General features: G+C 39.1%; 1 long non-coding RNA gene across 1 annotated transcript in view; it reads left to right on the plus strand.

The window, feature by feature from the left end:
• LOC130561406 (uncharacterized) overlaps positions 1-3,392 on the plus strand; it is a 21,955-nt gene extending 18,563 nt beyond the window's left edge. The window contains exon 3 of the long non-coding RNA XR_008963823.1: positions 3,272-3,392. This is a non-coding gene — a long non-coding RNA (uncharacterized LOC130561406). The remainder of the gene's footprint in view (positions 1-3,271) is intronic.
• Positions 3,393-6,766: the final 3,374 nt, after the last annotated feature.

The raw sequence follows: 6,766 nt of genomic DNA on the forward strand, positions 1-6,766 counted from the left end.
TATATATATATATATATATATTATTTTTTACTGAAACTGATATCCATTTTCTATATGTGCATACAGTACATCTTATTAAATAATTAATAAATAATTAATATTTTTATAATATATTTAATTTCCATGTCTCTGTAATATCTTAATTCGTTTTCCTTTTAGGAATCAAATGATGCTCAAAGTCTGCCACTAGAACATTTAATTTCAATATGAGCTCAAACATTTTCGTTTATTCAAATTCTGCCATCACAGTTCCCAAATTCTCCCAAATAAAAGTTGAGCTTCTATCCACATTCCTTTCTGTTTTTGCAAAATAATTTTTGTCGCAATATGTGAGATTGATGTCCTCTTTGAGTATTCACAACTTTTCTGTTCACACACTCAAACATGACTTAAACTCTTTCAATGAATAGAGAGACATACCTTATAACCAGACCAAGACTTTCTATTTGGCAAACCAGTACTTCACACCCAGCCGGCTACAACAGAAATGATGTCACTCACTACGCTTCCGCAAGGAAATGCGAATCTGTCGATCGTAATCCCCTTTCCTCTCCCCCCTTCCTTGAGGGCATGAGATGAGTGACCATACTACCATGGGCAGGAAGTCCATTGTTCTGGATGCTTTACACACTTAAGCCAAATTACCCGGGTAACCAAAGCATTGATTGTCAGCGAAGGTTAGCCAAGAAAAACGCACCCAACCACCCCAACCTCCACCTCCCCACACTCCAACACAACTCCACAACACTCAACGCAAATGTCTGCACGTCCATCACACACAGCTTTGTTATCTATTCATTGAGTTTCAATGTCTTTACAACCCGAAAAGAAAATATTCATTGCATTGTGGCCGTCGAGAAGCACGCGTGGGTTTGCATGCCCTTTAACCCTTGCACTATAACTAATGAGGAACTATTGATGTATGTGTTCAGGTTAGAGGTAGTGGGGGTTGCTTCTCAAGGAAACAGTAAGATTTCTAAACTCAAAATATTTAAAGAAACCAAGCCATTATTTCAAGAATTTGATTGCAAACATCATTCTTAAAATGTTTTGTTGTTTAGTTAATATTTGATTACAATCACATTTTTGTAAAGATGGTCTTTGTTTTTAAGACTGCAAAATTAGCCTCATAAACTGCTTTATTCCAGAGGACATAAAGTCATATATTGGTATTTACTGTGCCAAGCGTTATATCACGGAAAACGGTTGAAAATTATACAAACACATGGTTACAGTAAATATCAAAGCCCACCCTCCTCAATAATATAATCTGGGCTTTTTGACACACACCACAAAACTGTCTGCGACAGTACAATCCGTGCACAAACTGTGCTGTACGCTTGGCTTAATGCTAAATTCTTTAAACCCTTCCTTTATATCTGTTCCCCTCAGTTGGTCAAGCTTTCCTCGCCATTGGAGTTCTGTTAGGAAAACAAGAGGATCTTTTGTAGTCTGTGCTGGTGACCCCCACGGGCAGCTGAGGCTCCGTCTGTAATAAAGTCCATCCATTTTCCTGTTCTTCTCTCTGGAACTCCTACGTGGTGTTCATTCCTACATACTGTACATGCGCACATCAAAGACATACAAAGAACACAAGATGAAACACCATTGGCATATTTTTACCAAAAATATGTGGGCTCTTATTTAATTATAGTTAAGTCAATACAAAAGATCTATTAATGGAATTTTTGCATTTAAAGAATTACAGCATTTACACTATTACAGAAAAGATTTGACCTCTCAGGTATTTCGAATGATCCCCCACAGGAATAATGACCAGACATTTATCTAGACCACTCCAGCACTACAAAGTGTATTAAGACAAATGTATTGCTTAAATAATACACAAAGATTTTACTACACAAAATATATAAAATAATAATATTAATAACAATAATATTTTTAACATATACATATTTAGATTTTCTATAGTAAATGACATTTTGCCACAACTGTTGGTGGTGTTGCAGAGCCCAGAATATTACTTTCTACATAATACACCACACTACATTCAAACAGACAGAGAACACAAACGTACTAAAATAATACTAAAACTAATGCCAGTCTGTTATACATAGCCACAAAGCAAACAGCGTTACTGCCAACATTTACACAGGCACTAACAGAATGAACTGTTACACTGGACCCCGGACTTGTGATTTCATTGAAAACTTACCAAGAAAAGCATCTCTCACTGTAAAACCATCTGGTGTCATTGGAGCATGAAAATTCAATCGAAGCCTGCACCTTTCCAAAGTCTGTCACTGTCAGCTCGGGCTTAACTGACCAGCGGGGAAAATGACATTAGTGCGAAAAGCTGAGGTCACAAAAAATCACCAGGGTCAGTAGTGCAACTAGTACATTTACCTGAAAGCCATCACAGACAATTAAAACTAAGCATTAGAGACAGCCCAGACTCTTTTCTAACCAGAATAACAAATAAACCACTTTTTACGTCAACGTCTCTTTATGGGGAGACATTAGGTCGTGATGCCCGCGAGATGAACCTGAGCCACTTCTAAGCAGGCATTCTGTAGGGCAGCATTATCGACAAAAATCAACCAGCTTTTGAAGTAGATGTCAGACACATAATTCAGATACAATCAAATTAAGTTCCGTTTGTATATAGGACTGATGACAGATCAACTGAATTATGAGCCTGCTTGCATTGACTTCTGTCAAAGAAATGTTTACAGTCATTGTCACATCTCATTTGGTATTTTACATGATTGGAAAGAGACGAGTTGAATGCGAGATACATGCTTTGTGTGTCGTCTCTGAGGAGATGCTGATGAGCATAATCGCAGGAAATGCAGCCCACAGTGAGGATGTTGGGCTGATACTGTGGGAATGGGCAAGGACAAGAATGAAGGAACTGGAATATTTCAGATCACTCATTACAAGAATGCAACACAATATCTGTGTATGTTTGCGTTCATATTTACAATTTACAATTACAGCACTGCAAAGCATGTTCATTTTGATCAGCGTTACTGTGAGCAAGCAGAGAATTCCACCTATGACATTTACATGATGTATTCTTTCAGAATTCTCCTTCATCGCTTAACTGCATCATATTTAAACACAGAAGAGTGAGATTTTGGTAAAAAACAACTTCCCTTTTTGTGGAGAACAAGAATTAAAAATAAAATGTATGAGCTTGTCTGTTTAGCAATGCTCATACTGTATATACTGTAAATATGTAATACCTTCACCATCAGATGTCCAGACACTGAGATATGTGAGGTTCATAATGGCCGTGTGCTGTCAGATTTCTTTCAGAAGGCTTCGAACTGCTGGAACATGCCATTAGCTGTGATGTACGTCAAAGAGAAGCACAGTCTGTTGTGAAGGAATACTTCACCGCTGCCCGGACAGCTGCATTAAGAGACTCCCTGAGCTCCGTCTGGGATTGTTGGTACTATTTTCCCATTATGAGGGAGGAACTGGCAGTGCCATCTGTAAAACCACAGATATAATGATGATGATGATCATAACGCTGGCAATTTAGAAGCATAGATTTCTTTTGAGCACACTAGATTGCATTTGGTGAACAATGAATATGTTTGACCAACAGACGATCTGAAGGTCACACACTGACCTTGTGGCGAATAATTAAACATGTGGAAATACATTTTGGCAAATTCACATGATTACAAGTAAAAGATTGAAGTAGAAGTTTTAAGAAACTGGAGAAGATGGAATATGTTTTAACATGCTTTAAATAAAATGTGACCCCCCTCTAACCCTTGTGTGCACATGTTCAGTCGAGAAAAACAGAAATTGAGAAGCACCAATTATTAAGTTAGATTAACTTAACTGTGTATGTTTGTCTAGCTGATGTTGATGTCATCGTGCCCTTAACCAATCACCATAGCAACCCTGACGTCAACCCCTCTCGCAGATATTCAAGGAAAGAAAAGATGCTGCCCTTTCTCCTCCTAATGAGGAGTGACTCCACATCAGGACACAAATCACCCTGTGAATGCACCACCGGGAAACCGTGACCTTGGAGACAGACATCGTGGTTCACTGGTCCAGGGTCCCTGTGATGCACCACCATAGCCACATAATTTGCCACGTCGCCTTTGCTGTGAGGTCATTCTTCACTGGCAGGTCTTTTGGCACAATTAACCTAAATATTGTCAAAACATATCCGTGTGCCATGCGGTCAGTGACATCATCTCTTGGTACCCAAATCCCCCCCCCCCACCCACGATCTAACCACAGCACTGATGACCTAACCTACGCTGGGTTTTTCCCTTTCTCTGCTCTTTACATCCTGATGATGCCACATCTATTCTGGATCTGAATGTGTGAGTGTGCGCACAATATGATGGTCATGGTGAATGATGTGTATTCAACAGTCGTGGACAGAGAGTGTATCTGCATTTACTGAAAAAAAAAACAAGATTTTGACAAATGTTGGTAACAGAAAACCGATGGTACCCATTGGCTTGCATTGGTTTTGGCACATACAATAGAAGTCAATGGGGTACCGTGGGTTTTTGGTTACAAACATTTTTCAAAATATATGTTTCTGTGTTCTGCAGAAGAAAGAAAGTCATAAGGTTTCAAATGAAAAAAATGGTGAGTAAATGATGACAGAATTATCATTTTTGGGTGAACTATCCCTTTAAGGTGACAAATTGCATAAACATCATATCAAAGCAGACCCAGACATCTCGCTGTCCTCCCATCTCCTCTCTTTCTTTCTCTCTCACCCTCATCGCCCGCTGCACTCAAAGCAACAATGAAGATCTCAGTCAGCACAGTTCTTTCACAGACATTCGCAGACACTTTACAGAGCGCCGGCCGGTAAATGACCAAACTGTCCTAGGTTAACAAGGCCTTTAATGAAAGGTTTACTGTAATCCCCGCCCCCCTTCATTTATTTGTTTGCGTCTTTCCATTGTCTGCCGTCCTCCATGTCATCTCAATTTCATCCGTGTCTCCTGAGAGCAGTTAACCGTCTGCTGCGTCAGCAGACCTCGCTCGCATTATCTGCCCACAGAGACATGCTTCACACAGAGGAGGGGGTCTCTAAACTCATCTTGCCTCAAAGCACCCCTCTGTTAAAATTAGAAATAAACATGACAGAGAGAAAAACGAGGAGAAAGATTAGGGAGTTTTGTGTATTTCTTATATATCTCTGTGTAGCATAATTCAGCCGGTAGCGAAGACGGAGTGACCCGAGGGGCAGACAAGGTCAGCAGATGTACGAGGCGCTCGGTTTCTGAGGACATCTTTCTAACACAGACCTTTAAACTCCCTGCATCGGATAACACCGTGGATTACCGCAGAAATAATGTGTTTCTTCAGGCACGCAACGAACCTAGATATCACTTTCACAGCAAACGCGATCCGCTTCAGCCTTCAACGTGGGATTGTTTGATGTCAGCACCTGTTGAGGCTTTTCAGGGAAGAGAAACATTTAAGGGAGAAAGATTAAAGGGGTACACGGCTCTGCCTTTTGTCCTAAAACACAGTTGCTCATCCTTCGAAAAGTATGTCAGGTTTAAATGGTTCTCATATTTGAACACTGACAAGGGATCTTTGCCAGTCTCACAAACATTTCTTAGGGCTCCTCCTTTCTCAGGCCAGTACTTGTTGCTTTAAAAGAATCTCTGAGAGCTCAGTTGTGAAGAAGTATAATACAGGTTTATATTTACAGGCAAAAACTATTCAGTCCCAGGGTTACATTAGGACAACTGTACACATACATGTCATAACTGGGTTAATACAACGCACAAGTCTTAACAAATTACTAGAGGTATGAATTTGATTCTTAGTTCACCCAACATTCCTGTCAACATTTATTTACCCAGTTACTTTAATCCTGTATATTTCTTTTGTTTAAAAAGAACACATACTGTAAGTATATAACAGAATATCCAGGTTGCTGTGTTTACTCTACAAACATAAATTGTGATTGCAGGCTTTAAAGCTCTAAAAATACTAAATCTGGGGCATCCGTAATACACATGAGAACAATGTTGTTTGGAAATGCAAAATGACAAAAGAAACGCAAAATTGCATTGATTCTCATGTGCATTATGTACACACCATGTCTGAATACAGAAGAGTGAATGAGTTTCAGAGCTAGTCCGAAATAAGTTTTTCAGTGGATAATAATGCTTTTATACAACAGTTTGACAGCACAAGAGTAGATCAGTAAACCAGTTCTAAGCCATTCTCGTGTTAATACTGGTGGATTACGGCATCAGCAAATCTAATTCGAAAAACAGAACTTGTAACTTATATTTCGTCTTTTCTCCCCAAAAGGCTTTTAGAAAACATCTTATCAAGAACAAACTGTACTAGCTTGTATGTTTAGAAAGCTTATGAATACTATGTAGGCACAAAATACCTTCACCATTGGAGGTCAGGTCGCTGATGTGAGGTTCATAATGCCCGTGTGCTAGAACTATTGCCATTAACTGTGATGTATGTCGAAAAACAGCAGACTTTGATTTAAAGAAAGAAATCATGAAGGTCTCCGTGTGGTCAAATATCTCCAAAGCCAGGCCTCTTTATCTCCAGGACACTGGTAAGCTGTCCATGACAAGACACAGGAGACTACAAAAGGAGAGCAGATTGGAAGTTGGGGGGCTATAATATATTTTAACATTTTTTAATTAATAAAAAATAACTTAAAAAGTCACAAAAAGGGTTAATATCACCATCAGTAAGCCCCGGCATTTTATCCGTTATATGGTTTATATTCATAAATTCAGATGTCATAAATTCATGCAAATGCAAAAGT

Source organism: Triplophysa rosa, linkage group LG1, assembly GCF_024868665.1.
Source record: "Triplophysa rosa linkage group LG1, Trosa_1v2, whole genome shotgun sequence".
Classification (NCBI taxonomy): Eukaryota; Metazoa; Chordata; class Actinopteri; order Cypriniformes; family Nemacheilidae; genus Triplophysa; species Triplophysa rosa.